Source organism: Giraffa tippelskirchi, chromosome 13 (genome assembly GCF_054371585.1).
Source record: "Giraffa tippelskirchi isolate mGirTip1 chromosome 13, T2T-mGirTip1v1.2.pri, whole genome shotgun sequence".
Taxonomy (NCBI): domain Eukaryota; kingdom Metazoa; phylum Chordata; class Mammalia; order Artiodactyla; family Giraffidae; genus Giraffa; species Giraffa tippelskirchi.
Window position 1 is genome coordinate 49,291,553 of NC_137287.1, and position 14,837 is coordinate 49,306,389.

At 40.8% G+C, this 14,837-nt stretch overlaps 1 protein-coding gene across 6 annotated transcripts in view; it reads right to left on the minus strand.

The window, feature by feature from the left end:
• The window catches only part of PLCB4 (phospholipase C beta 4), a 478,321-nt gene that overhangs the window by 288,125 nt on the left and 175,359 nt on the right, over positions 1 to 14,837 (minus strand). For all 6 annotated transcript variants that reach the window (XM_081559122.1, XM_081559119.1, XM_081559121.1 and 3 more), the window contains one exon: positions 9,177 to 9,235. The gene's annotated coding sequence lies outside the window, so the exon portion shown is untranslated. The remainder of the gene's footprint in view (positions 1 to 9,176; positions 9,236 to 14,837) is intronic.

Below are 14,837 nucleotides of genomic sequence, written 5' to 3' on the forward strand. Positions count from 1 at the left end.
CCCCAGGAGAGGCAAAGGTGCCAGCAGATGTGTGCAGAGAGGAGAAGCAGAGACGGCATGACTACGGGAAGCGGATTCAATCCAGGGATGGGCATCTTAACAGAAGAGCAGCATCTGTACTAGAAGCCACAGATTCTAAAGGCAGAGACGGTGGGGCACTGTTAGGCAGAAGAAAATCCTTAAAGGGAGGACAAAGTGGTACCCAAAGCTCCTCAAGATGCAGATCCTTCCTTCACTTTCATACAGAAGAAAGAGCAGAGGGTTTCTGAGGAGCAAAAGGAGAAGAGTTAATATCTCTAGTGCCAGGGAGCTAAGTGGGGTTTATTTATTTATTTTTTTCTCCCTTTTACAGAAACAGATCAAATAAAGTGAACACCTCCATTCTGGGGGGAGGGGGACAGACTCATGTTTCAGGTCTGGAAAAGATTCAGGATGCCCAGGTCTAAGTAGAAAATAGAGGGAGACAAGAAAGTTTCTCTTTGGAATAAGAAGTTCCTGCTTTCATGACCACTCAAGGGCTCATGGGAAATGTCACACAGAAGAAAGTAGTTTGGAGGCTCACAAATATCCATGGAAAGAAAAATGGGAAGGAAGATAATACCTACAAGAAGACGGGTCCCACATATCCTTCACCTCCTTGTAAAGACCAGAAACCCCATGAAATTGGTGACACTGTGCTCATTTTCCAGATGGGAAAACCAAGCTTCAGCCTTCAGAGCTCACCTTCTTCCTCCCACACCAAAAGGCAGCGAACCAGGTAAGAAATTATCAAAGTCACCAGGAGCATCCTCCGGTTTTCCAGTACACTTCTAATTGCTTCAAGAAGTAGGTATGACTTTTATTTCTCTATTAGCTCAGTAAGGGCTATTAAACATCTCCACGCATGCATCTCTCCAAATTCCAGAATGCTGTATTATTCCTCGAAGAGTGTAAAAGTCACTCCCACACATCCGTTTCTTGCAGCTTATTTTTTGTAGAGGAGTGCCTTCTCTCTGCTCCCTGCCTCCCACTGTGAAAGCACTCGGCCTGCAGCCATACAGGAGGGGTCAGGAGATCACGTCAGCACTTTTGCCCCAAGAGGCACCCGAGTCCTCCTCAGACTGCTCTCTTCCTGCATTTGTGACACCTGATTCCCTGCCAGAAGCCACAAAAAACAGCAAGGAAGGGAGCAACTGATCTGCAGGGTGGTCACGACCCAAGGTCACTGGCTAGTTCCCTTTCCTGGGAGGGTTTATTTTAGTCCTCAGTCCTCAGCAAGCTGCCCTTCCCCACCTGAGGACAATGAAAACACGATGCCTGTTCTTTTGTTCATTTCAGAAAAGTAAGCAAAGACTTTGCAAATGCAACAACTTCTACTGGCTTTTTGATTATTGACAAATCAAAAATATAAAAAGGGTCAGGGAGCTAAACTGGATTTATTTTTTCTTTCCCTTTTACAGAAACAAACCAAACAAAGCAAACCTTCTCACTGTAGCAGGGGAAAAATGTTTCAGACCTGGAAAAGATTCAGGCTACCCAATTCAAGATAGGGGAGTGTGGGACCATATATGGGGACAAGAAACTCTGTCTTTGGAATATGAAGTTCTTGGAAAATGTCACACAAATGCAATTTTAATGTCTTAAGGACTTCAATAATAGCATATTAAAAAGCTATATGTGAAAATCCTAGTCAAAGAAACTAAAAAATACTGGACCATTAGACCTTTTTCAGTTTCTTTTGGGAAACAAGACAGGACAAATAACTTTGCTAAGGACAAAAATTTCTGAAATTTTATTTGGACTGAAAAACAGGATAAGACTTCAGCAACTGCTGAAGTAGAAAACTGACATTATTTTCCCAAATGTATCACACTATAATTTTATGTTTTTGTTCTCTAGTATTTTATTTTAAAAATAAAGAAAAGTTGAAAGATTTTTCCCCCAGTGAGCAACTATATTCCTACCAACTAGCCTTTTTGTATATCTAGATCTTTATCCATTTCTCTATCCATCAAGTCTTTTTTTTAATGTATTTCACAGTAATTAAGTTGCAGAATTTAGTACACTTTACCTCTAAACTCTTCTGCTGTTGGCATTTTAATCTTTTCTAGTTAAAGGCTGTAACTTAGCAAGAGAAAGGAAGGTGAGGAAGTACGTGAAAGCTCATCACACACCTAGTTTCAAGCCTGGTATTCAGATAAATTTGAGATTCTGGCAAAGAATGGAGACCTTCCTATGAAAACCAGGGAGAACAGGATATGGCAGAATGCTGGCCTTAGGAATAGTTAGGAAAGCTCTATTACACAAGTCATGGTGCTGGTCTCATATCCTTCCTCCTTCCTTCTAATCATCTTGGGAAAACAAGCCCAGATGTTCATGGAAACCAAAAACAGAGCAATAGAGAGTCACCCTAGAAATGGAAGGAGGGAGAGAAAAACCCTGCCATTAGCCAAGGTTGAAAATTCTTTCGTATGAAGAAGATATCCCTACGTGGTAGAGGGGTGAACTTCTGCTAAGAGGAGTAAAGGGTCAGAAACTTCTTCTTTCCCTTTGTGTTTGCTCTTTCCTCTCACCCCTCAGTTATTCCACAAATCAAGAAAGCAAGGAGAATGTCTGAGGCTGGGGCATGGCCACCCTAGCGGAAGTCTCTACCAGTAAAGGCTAAGTGAAGACAATGAATGGGGGACGGAAGGCCAGTGCTGGCCGTTCACTGCTTGAACAGAAGGCTTCAGATGTTCTTAAGGACTGCCCAGTCTAGCTCACCAGGCGAGGGAAGGAGAGAGCGAGCCTGTGTGGAAGTGGGCCCAGGAATGAACGGTGAGCTCACACTACAGCACTCCCAGGGCACGGCCCCGGGGCAAGATGCAGACAGCAGTGGTGCTAGGAAGGGGTTCTGGGACAGCTCTTCCAATACCAGGCAACTTTAGTACCCTCCCACTGAGAAGTGGGCATTTATGTCTCCTCCCCTTGAAACTGGACTGGCTTGTGACTCCCCAGTAACAAAGTAATGTGATGGAAATGATGCAGCATTATTTCCAAAGAGCCTTCCTGCGCAGAGTCGCCTCTCACTTGTCAGTGGAAATGATCACTGGGCCCGGCTGCCCTAGACCCAGCAGGCCATGAGGAAGCCCATGGTTACCCACGAAGAGAGACCCACAGAGACATCCTGAGCCTGTGGGGAGGGAACACAGCCAGCCTCCAGCTGCTCTGGCCTCCTGCTCTTGCAGCTTCAGATACCGTCTGAATGCAGCTACCGGAGAGGCCCTCCAAGCCAGAAGGGCAAATGAAGCCCCTCCAGAACTCCTGACTCACAGGACATGTGAGGTGAAGAGGTGGCTTCTGTTGTTTCAAGTCACTACATTTTGGAGGGATTCCAAAAACAGAGCCCAGCATGTAAACTGGGCCGTGATGATATCCCACTTCATACACTGCACAATCCAAGTCTTCAAAACTGGCATCAGTCTAGACACAAACTACCTTTCTTACTGTGCAGTTGGTAGTCCAGCCTCGTCAGATTACATGCCAGTACTCAAACTTATCTAGACCCTTCTCTGCCAACACACATTATATACATACACATGGTTTTTTCCATTTCCTAAGATGCCTTCCTCTCCTCTTTAAAATTACTACACAGTCTCCCCTTCATTCAAGACCCAGGGTCTTTCAAAAAGTAACTCTGCACTCCTGAAGGTTATCAGTGATATCTTAGCTGTCAAACCCAATCATTTTCATCATAATTTGTGTCTACAGGGTATTAAGTACCAAATGGAAGCAACAATAGCTCATCAAAGACATATCAGCTCACTTTCTTTGGACAACAATGCCACCTCATTTCTTTATTGAATGGGGCTACCAAGCTGGGAGATTCAGACTGCTGACAAAAAGTCTTGTCTCAAAGGAAGGAAGCCTCTTATCAGAGCTTTCCTATAACATTCTGAAGTTACACTCTCCAATACAGTGCCATTGGCCAAAGTGGTTTTGAGCACTTGAAATATGGCTAGTTCGACTTGAGATTTGTTCTGAGTATCGAATTTACACCCAATGAAAATTCTAAAAAATCAAAAGGCAAAATATAATCAATAATATTGACTGTTGAAATGACTATAATTAGTATATGCTAGGCTAAATACATTATTTAAATTAATTTCAAGTGTGATCTTGGACTTCTCAGCCTCCAGTTCAGCCTGTTATCACAACCGATTTTTTTTTTAATTTTAAATGAGGCTGTAGAGAAATTCATTGCTGTTCACATGCTGTTTCTACTAGGGCACACTTTTGTGCTATACTGAGTTGAAAGTGTCCAAGGAAAGAAACTTCCCATCTCTTCATGGCAAGTAGAGGGGAAACAATGGAAACAGTGAGGACTTTGTATTTGGGGGCTCCAAAATCACTGCAGATAGTGACTGCAGCCATGAAATTAAAAGACGCTTGCTCCTTGGAAAAAAAGCTATGACCAACCTAGATAGCATATTAAAAAGCAGAGACATTACTTTGCCAACAAAGGTCAGTCTAGCCAAAGCTATGGTTTTTCCAGTAGTCATGGATGGATGTGAGAGTTGGACTATAAAGAAAGCTGAGTGCCGAAGAACTGATGGTTTTGAACTGAGGTATTGGGGAAGACTTTTGAGAGTCCCTTGGACCGCAAAGAGATCCAAACAGTCAATTCTCAAGGAAATCAGTCCTGAATATTCATTGGAAGGACTGATGCTGAAGCTGAAGCTCCAATACTTTGGCCACCTGATGGGAAGAACTGACTCATTGGAAAAGATTCTGATGCTGGGAAAGACTGAAGGCAGGAGGAGAAGGGGATGACAGAGGATGAGATGGTTGGATGGCATCACCGACTCAATGGACACGAGTTTGAGCAAACTCCGGGAGTTGGTGATGGACAGGGAAGCCTGGCGTGCTGCATTCCATGGGGTCGCAAAGAGTCAGACACGACTGAGTAACTAAACTGACTGAAAGGAAACACCATCAGTTCAATTCAGTTCAGAAACACCGTATATTTTCATAAAACATTTAAGAAAAATACTTCTAAAGGCAAAAGCTAAAATATAAAATTTAAAAAGATGGTTAAAATAGATGAGAATGAGAAATCGTAGTGTTAACATGTATGCTTGGAAATGTTTCTAGCAAGAATAAATGCCAACAATACAGTCACACAATATCCCTGCCTCTTTTATCAGGGCACTGAAATCGTTATCCGTGAAGACACTCATCTAAGGAAAGCTTTGAAATTACAGATTTTATTTTCTTTTAACTCTAATATATGTAGCAGCTCTATTACTCAAAACTACCTAGGTATCTCTCAACACTGCAGTCACTTTAGGATTCTGCTGTTTGAAGCAGTAGCTCATGATCTACTCAAAGAAAGAAAACAAATGTAACTGACACCAGGAAATGGCCTAAGGGATGAAAAACATACCCAGATGAGTGAGGAACTAGGTGAGACAACATGTGATTAGGTAGAGAAGATACTCCAGTGTCTGTCCAGATACCACTGGCACCTTTTAACTGTCCTGTGTGCCCGCCTCCCAGCTTTTGTGTTTTGCTTCTAAAGATGGTAATTGCACATTTCTTAAGAGAAGCACTCTTCAACTTCCAGAGCTGCTTCAGCTGCAGATACAGAGTCAAGTGCTCCCCGGTTTGCAGCCCCTCTCCCACCAGCCCGCAGTCAGTGTCTGAGGCAGAGATGGGAAGGCCAGCTCCCTCACCTCGAGCAGAAGGAACAGATTCCTGGAGCAATTGTGCTCCAGAGCTCCTCCAGGTATCGGGCTGAGGCAGAGACACTGCCCATACCTTCCCCTGTCTGGCTCCCTTTCTCCCTTACCTCCCCCACTCCCTCATCCTCCTGGGAATCCTGCCGTAATAAACACTCGTGCAGAAATCCCATCTAGGGTCTGCTCAGGGGCACCCAAGCCAAGACTTTCGTGATGTGTGAATAGGCTCTAAGAAAATGTGTAACGGATTCTTCTTTCTTACCTTGGATAAGAGTTTCTGTAACACTTCAGTCTTTAAAACAGCTGCACTCACCACTGTTTAACAAGCAAGAAGTATCTTTGTTCCTATAGAGCAATGCAGCAGCCCTAGAATAAAGGTCTTAGATCTAGAAAAAAGATCTAATAACTTGGTACAACATATTTTTTTCCAGGTGTGAACAAGGTGAGGGTAGTGTGTAAGGCTCCAAAGTAGAAGTAAAAATAAACTCAGCTTAAAGTTTGGTGAGCTTCATACATGACACTGATATTATAAATTCTGTACACAACCAATATTTAATGAAAACAATTTCAAGTCACTCCGAAAGGACAAAAGCAACCCCCAACACTAGGTAATTTTTGTCTCGCAAATAGTATACCTTTGAAATGGAAATAAAACAGGGCAGTAGGTATCAAGGGTTGTTTCTTTCATAAAACTTGAACACACAGCTTTTGGTTTGACCAAACTAATTAATTCCTCTTTAAGAAGACTCACTCTGAAGCTAGAAATTTACGAGTGAGGATAATTCATTTCATTTGGTTTATTTAAATTCTTTCTATTTTAATACTGATGAAAAGCTAAGCTGAATGTAACTTAAATAAAAAAAATATAAAATATACCTTTTGCCATTACAGGAATTAAAATATATTCTGAATGCCTACTGTGAATGTAACAGTCCTAGAAAAAAGTAACCCACTTAAAACCTATGTACATCCCACTGCTGGAATCATGACAAAATTATGCCAGTGTTCAAGATGAAACTAGAACAGTTGAGATACCAGGGTCCAGACATTTCCAATTTTAAATATGGGAAGACATTATAAAAGTATCAGATTTCACTTCAGGATAAAAATTCATTATTAAAGATAGCCAACGACTGAATGTTGCTAGAGTAAAATGCTTTTATTTTCAGGAGAGGATGGCAGGAAACACACAAGAATTTTCTCCCTGGGAAAAAGGCAAGCCTTCAAAAACCTGGTGACAAGTGAGACACCAGGTTCAATCAGGTCCTATCAGGTGTGGGGATGGAAGAGGAGCCCACATTCTATGTTAGCTGTCCCAGGGCCCAATGCCATCTAAAGTGTCAGCCGCTCAGTCGTGTCGACTCTTTGTGATCCCATGGACTGTGGCCTGCCAGACTTCTCTGTCCGTGGGATTCCCCAGGCAAGAATACTGGAGTGGGTTGCCATTCCCTTCTCCAGGGGATCTTCCCAACCCAGGGATTGAACCCGGGTCTCCTGCACTGCAGGCAGATTCTTTACCACCTGAGCCACAAGGGAAGCCTCAATGCCATCTAAAGTCTTTGTAAAATCAAATGGGTGGCATTTCTACCACTTAATATAGAAGAAATCATCAAATATAGAACAAACAACTTCTAAGCTCTAGGTTATTTTTTTTTATTATTCTTAAATCAAGTCTTTCTTTTCACAAAATACCTAATACTTCAAGGGACCATTTATAACAGATGATGAACAATACATATTTTTTAAGGATAATACAATGATTGTACAGAGAAAATAGACAGTCAAAAAAAAAAAAAACATTAAAAAGAAACCAAAAAGTAGATATCCTGTCCACACTGATTTAAAGTCTCTAGTGAATTATGTAGATTCCCAATTTGAGTTTGCCTGCTGAGACATGGTTTATGAATCATCCATGGGGAACAGTAAAATATACTGCACTTGACTAAAAATAAGTAGGAACATTCAATAATAAATCTACTTTCTTGATCTTCTGCCATTGTTAAGTACTGATCTGGTAGTATGGAGAACTTGTCAGATCGTATGAGTCTTCCCTCCTCTCACAGAAAGGCTGGAAGAAAATCAGCCATGAGCCCTGCCAGGAGATAATGTAATGTCTGACATGGCATGAAACACAGAGAAGAAAACAATATGATTTTAAGTGCTTGGGACCTGGAGTTCACTTATAGACGTGACGTGACGTGACATGAAAGCCGCTCAGTTGTGTCTGACTGTGACTCCATGGACTGCAGCCCACCAGGCTTCTCTGTCCGTGGAGTCTGGAATCCACTGCAGTCCATGGAATTCTCCAGGCCAGAATACTGGAGTGGGTAGCCTTTCCCTTCTCCAGGGGATCTTCCCAACCCAGGGATCAAACCCAGGTCTCCCACATTGCAGGCGGATTCTTTATCAGCTGAGCCACAAGGGAAGCCCAAAGAACATGTGATATCAGTGAAAGTGAAAGTCACTCAGTGTCTGACTCTTTGCAACCCCATGCACTATAGTTCATGGAATTCTCCAGGCCAGAATACTGGAGTGGATAGATGTTCCCTTCTCCAGGGGATCTTCCCAACCCAGGGATGGAACCCAGGTCTCCCTCATTGTAGGCAGATTCTTTACCATCATATATAAATCTGCTGGTTATTTTTTTCCTGTGATCATTATAAAATTACTTCTTGTCTGCTGAAGTAAGAAATGACATATAGTTCAAATTTTTTTATTTACAACACCAAGAAGAAAATAGCAATTGGACAAAGGAGTTGTAAAAAGAGCATTCACTAGGACTCTGGCTCTTGAATAAAGCATGGGCAATCCATCATTTATAAATAAAAAGAACTGTGCTGATTTCCATTTTAGCATTTTGTTAAAGATTTGCAAAACGGAACTTCAGAGAAACATTGGAAGGAGTTAATTACATCATCTTTATAGGTAGCTCCCATAAAACGGAGGGTAGATTCAAGCTGACAATGACTTTTCCCATCTGTGAGAATCTTTTTAAACAAAATGTACATAAGATTAAAAACAAGTCACATACATTTCTCCTCAAAAAGACCTACATAAAACAGTAACTTTAATAATAATATCTGAAGGAAATGGTAACCCACTCCAGTATTCTTGCCTGGGAAATCCCATGGAGAGAGGAGCCTGGCAGGCTACAGTCCATGGTGTCACAAAGAGTCAGACACAACTTAGTGACTAACACACTGATGCTTACTAAATGTACACAATAGTCAATGCAGACAGCAAGTATAAAATCTAGCAGAAAATGAAGCATCCAAAGCTGGTAGAATGAATAAACTTGAATCTAGAAAATGCCAGGTGATGAGTGCTCCACAACATCAAAGAAAATGTCTATAAACCAGTTTTGAGAGGCGTTTCAGATGGGACAACAGTGTGACTGAGGGGATTCATTTTACAGACTGAAAGTTCTAGAACTCCACAAAACTACCAACTCTTACCCACCATGTGCAGAGTACATACCAGATGGCTGGGGGCTGGCTAAAGGTGATGTCTGCTTAGTCCAATTACAGCGCTGTCCTCTGTGAAGGAACGACACAGAACAGAGAAAAATGAATGTAAAGGACTTCTGGAATTCTCATGGAAATCTCTGTACTTCAAAATCAAAACCTCTAGTATTCTTTAAAACACATCAGAAAGAGAATTAATAAATTAGTGACAGTTTCTAAACAGATGACAAAAACAAATAATCGTCAAATCAGAAATGTTACTGCTACACTCAGCCTACAGGGTTTATATACCCTCTCTACTAAGCCGCCGATCTCCAATTCAACTTCTTGACCTACCGAAATAATTAAGCAGCAGTTGAACAAGGATATTCAAAATGTTCTAGAAGTAGATACAATGTCTTTTCCTTATTGATAGTAAAACTGATAGTAATTTTAAGAAACTTTTCAAAGAAGGGCAGTGCCGAACAGGAAAGATTTACAATGAAATTGCATCTGTGTACAAAGTCAATATTTTTTACGTGTATTTTTGTATTGTCTTCATTAAGAAGTTGTTATGTAGATTTTGGACTTGACATTGAATTTGGACTTCAAGATCTTTCCACGATGTTGTGTGGGGTGGGGGAGTGACACAGTTCTAGTGGTGTCAAAAGTACACAGAAGTAGGAAGAAGTCCATTTCCATCTGGAAAGAAAGTAGAGGCAGAAAAACTATCAATCCAGACATGAAAAATGATGTCTGTAAAATCTGAACTGGGATTTTGCAAAGATCATCATCTATTTATGGAGATGTCTACTGCAAGCTGCCAGGTAGAAAGGTTCATCAAAAAGTTCATTCAGGCTTTTCTGTAACATTGAATGGAAAAACCCAATCAAACTTTTTTGGCCAACTGAATACAGCCACAAATGAAAACTATGTCATTAAAAAAAAGAAAAGATTAGAACCAAGATGTATATACCCAGCACCAAGGTAGTGCCTAGCACACAGTAGGTACTTCCCACATCGTCAGTGAACAGATGAATAACTGAATGGTACACCTAGAGCTGGGAAGTTAAAACTGTTTACCTCCTGGGACTGTGAAACACGCTCAGTTCCAGAAAAGCTCATTACTGCCATACCATGCTCTTCATTTTGAGAGACCACTTGCTGCCCAAGTCTTTAAGTGTCTGTAACCAGAGGCTTAAATACTGGACACATTTTGCTTTCCTTTTCTAATTCCTTAAGTAACTATCCAGCATAAAACTGATGCATTATTCCATAAGCCTTTCTACTTCTGTCCATAGCTAGGATATTACAACATTTGGGAACCCCAATGTTGAAATACTTAACTACATAGAGGTGAAGCAGTATAAAGTTTGTCATGAACTATTTAGCTACTGGGATATGGTGGGCAAACCTCTGTAACTGACTTGGTGCTATACTCATATGCGAATCAAGGCCTTAAGCTACCAACTTTTTCATCCAAGTATTATTACTCTAGGTGCTGAAGAATGTAAATGGGGTCTTTGGTAAAGAAGAGATCAAACGGATGAGTAAGTACGTGTGTCTGTGTATAGGCCTCTACAAATCTCTGTGTTTATGTGTCTCTGTGTGTGCATTTGGTCTTTCAAAAGAAGAAAGACAGTTTTCTATAACATAGAAGAAAATCTAATAAATAGTTATAAAAAGTCCCCAAATCCCAGATCCTATTAATGCTGGTGTAAACAAAAGCTGTTTTTCAAAGAATGTAAGCCCATTGAAGAGGAAGAGACAATAACAAAAATATGTTTTAAAATGTAAGAAAGATAATAACAAAAAAGATATAACAAAATATATTTGCTGAAAAGCACTATTCAACAAATAGCGCTGGGACAACTAGAAATCCACATGCAAAGCAATGAAGGTGGCTCCTACCTCACACCATACGCAAAAAAAATAGTGCAAACTGTATCATAGATGTGAACATAAGAGCTAAAACTATAAAACTCTTAGAAGTAAATATAACATAGCAACAAGTCTGTGTGACCATGGATTTAGGCAACAGTTTCATAGAAACAATACTAAAGGCACAAACAACAAAGAAAAAAATAGGTAAGTTGGACATCATCAAATTAAAAACTTCTGTGCTTCAGAGGTCACCATCAAGAAAGTGAAACGACAACCCACAAAATGGAAAAAGATTTTTGAAAACTGCATATCTGATAGGAGACTTATATCCAGAATATTTTAAGAAGAACTATTATAATTTAATGATAAAAAGATAACCCAGGGCCAAGGCAATGGGATGACCCAGAGGGATGGGATGGGGAGGGAGGTGGGTGGGGGGTCCAGGAAGGGGAACACATGTAAACCCATGGCTCATTCATGTCAATGTATGGCAAAAACTATTACAATATTGTAAAGTAATTAGCCCCCAACTAAAATAAATAAATTCATAAAAAAAAAAAGATAACCCAATTTAAAAATGAGTAAATAATTTAAGTAGATATTTCTCCAAAAGAGATATACAAATACATAAAGAAATGCTCAACCATCATATAAAATTAAGTCAAAACTACAGTGAGATACTTCTTTACACCTACTAGGATAACTTTAATCAGAAAACAGTTTAAGAAAAGTGTTGATGAGAATTTGGAGAAATCAGAGCCCTCCTACATTGCTTCTGGGATATAAAATGCTGCAGCCACTTTAGAAAACAGTCTGGCATTCCTCAAGTTGTTAAACATAGAATTACTTTGTGTGTGTGTGTGTGTGTGTGTGAGTCACCCAGTCATGACTGACTCTTTAGGGTCCCATGAACAGTAGCCCACCAGGCTCCTCTGTCTATGGGATTCTCCAGGCAAGAATACTGGAGTGAGTAGCCATTCCCTTCTCCAGGGATTTTCCCCCATATGGCCCAGTAATTCTGAAGAGATATGAAAATGTACGTCCATACAAAAAAATCTGATGTATTTTTTCACGATAGCATTATTCAAGATAACCAACAGGTTGAAATAATCTCAATATCCATGAACAGAGAAATGGATTTTTAAAATGTGGTATTCTGCTGCTGCTGCTGCTAAGTCGCTTCAGTCGTGCCCGACTCTGTGCGACCCCATAGACGGCAGCCCACCAGGCTCCGCTGTCCCTGGGATTCTCCAGGCAAGAACACTGGAGTGGGTTGCCATTTCCTTCTCCAATACACAAAAGTGAAAAGTGAAAGTGAAGTCGCTCAGTCGTGTCCGACTCGTAGCGACCCCATGGACTGCAGCCTACCAGGCTCCTCCGTCCATGGGATTTTCCAGGCAAGAGTACTGGAGTGGGGTGCCATTGCCTTCTCCTACATGTGGTATATCTATACAATAAATTTTATTCAGCAATCAAAAGAATGCAACACAAATACCTGTGACAACATGAATGAACCTTAAAAAAATATTATACTAAATGAAAGAAGCCAGTCACAAAGGCCACATATTATATGACTGCATGTATATAAAATGTCCAGAAGAGGCAAATCCACAGATACAGACACTTGCTCCTTGGAAGATAAGTTATGACCAACCTAGATAGCATATTAAAAAGCAGAGACATTACTTTGCCAACAAATGTCAGTCTAGTCAAAGCTATGGTTTTTCCAGTAGTCATGTATGGATGTGAGAGTTGGACTGTGAAGAAAGCTTGAGCATCGAAGAATTGATGCTTCTGAACTGTGGTGTTGGAGAAGACTCTTGAGAGTCCCTTGGACTGCAAGGAGATCCAACCAGTCCATCCTAAAGGAGATCAGTCCTGAATATTCATTGGAAGGACTGATGCTGAAGCTGAAACTCCAATACTTTGGCCACCTGATGTGAAGAACTGACTCATTGGAAAAGACCCTGATGCTGGGAAAGATTGAAGGCAGGAGAAGGGGACGACAGAGGATGAGATGGTTGGATGGCATCACCGACTCAATGGACATGAGTTTGAGTAAGCTCTGGGAGTTGGTAGTAGACAGGGAAGCCTGGCGTGCTGCAGTCCATGGGGACGCAAAGAGTCAAACACATCTGAGCAACTGAACTGAACTGAACAGATGCAGAGAGCAGGTTAGTGCTTGTACAGGACTGGAAGGGCAGGGAAGGTGGGGACCACTCGCTCAAGGGGGTGGGATTTCTCTTTGGGGTGATGAAAATGTTCTGAGATTAGACTGTAAAAATGGTTGCATAACTTTGTGTATATACTAAAAACCACTGAATCATGCATTTTGAGTTGGTGAATTTTACGCTTTATAAATGATATTTCATTGAAATTTAAAAAAAGGTTAACTTTCAGTAAGTTTGCCAGTGAATAGAAGTTGGCTTCTTTCAAAAATAAAAAAAATACTTACACTCTCCAAGGAAACAGTAACTGGTGAATATTTACATTTTTAAGAGACTAACTATTATAATTCTCCATGGGATTTATTGTGATGGGAAATACAATTACATTTTTCTTTTGCCAAAGAAGAGCATATGCCTGCAAAGTACCACTAATGGCAGATACCACAGTGCTTGAGATACAGTCTTATTTCAAAGCAATGGGGAGCTTAGCCAAGTGTGATGTTTTTATTGCTCAGTGGAGGAGAAAAAGAAAACCTACAAATATAAGACTCACACTGAGAGGTCTGTTTTTATGAATCTATGTATTGAACACAATACAATCTATGTATTGAGCATTCAGTGCTCTCCCCAATATATTCAGTATTGAAGTTTTGTTTTCAAGTGAAGAGTAACTGGGCAAGACTGAATCAAAACAGAAATTCCCTCACTCCGATCTGCTATTAGACATGGGAAAGTATTGTTTTACAAACAGAATGTTAGAGCACTGTCATATCAGTGAATTTGTGCAGTGTAACCAACCACCTCAAACCTGTGTGACTTAATCAGCAAATATTTACTTTGGTTCACACCAAGATTCCAAGTTGGTGAGAACAGCAAGAGCGTGGGTCCCCCTCCATGAGCTCTCCTCAAGCCTCTACCGTGTCCATGTGCTACTGTAGCACCAGGCAAAGCAAACCACGTGGTCAGGCCCAGACTCAAAGGATGGAGAGGCAGCCCCACCACCTGATGGGAGCTTGATGCTTCAAGGCCGTGGACACAGGAGGTGAAGCCTTGGTGACCGTATTTACAAAGCACCACAGCTGGAACACACTCCCACCCATGGCCCACAGAGATATTTTATAATTTATTACAGTTTTTATTCAAGGTACAGCTTATGTGTAAAATATAGGTATTTTACCACTACACATGTAGAGAGAATGTACAGTGCACATACATTAATGCAACTTCTATATATGAAAAATTATGTCAGTCTCTACTGAACTTAATTCTATCACAACAAATACACTGGTGGCTATTTACTATAGTAATGTTATCTTGTTACTAGTTACTTATCAGTTATTTTTTCTTTTTAAGTGAAAATGTTTAAGTGGAAAAGATGAGTAATAAGTTCAGGTGAAAGACAGATTTCACCAAATCCACAGAAGTGGCTCAGGAATAACCTAAGTTTAGAGCCCTGAAACTTTATCATACATACAAATTACCAAAGTTATTTGGTGAAAAAGCAGATTCTGTTTGAGACGGGATTCTAATGGAGACCATAGACTCTGCATCTCTGCCAAGCCCCCAGGAGGTGCTGATGCTGCTGGCTCCACAGCACACCCTGAGCAGCAAGCAAGGAGAAGGGCTGGAGCCCAGCCATCAGA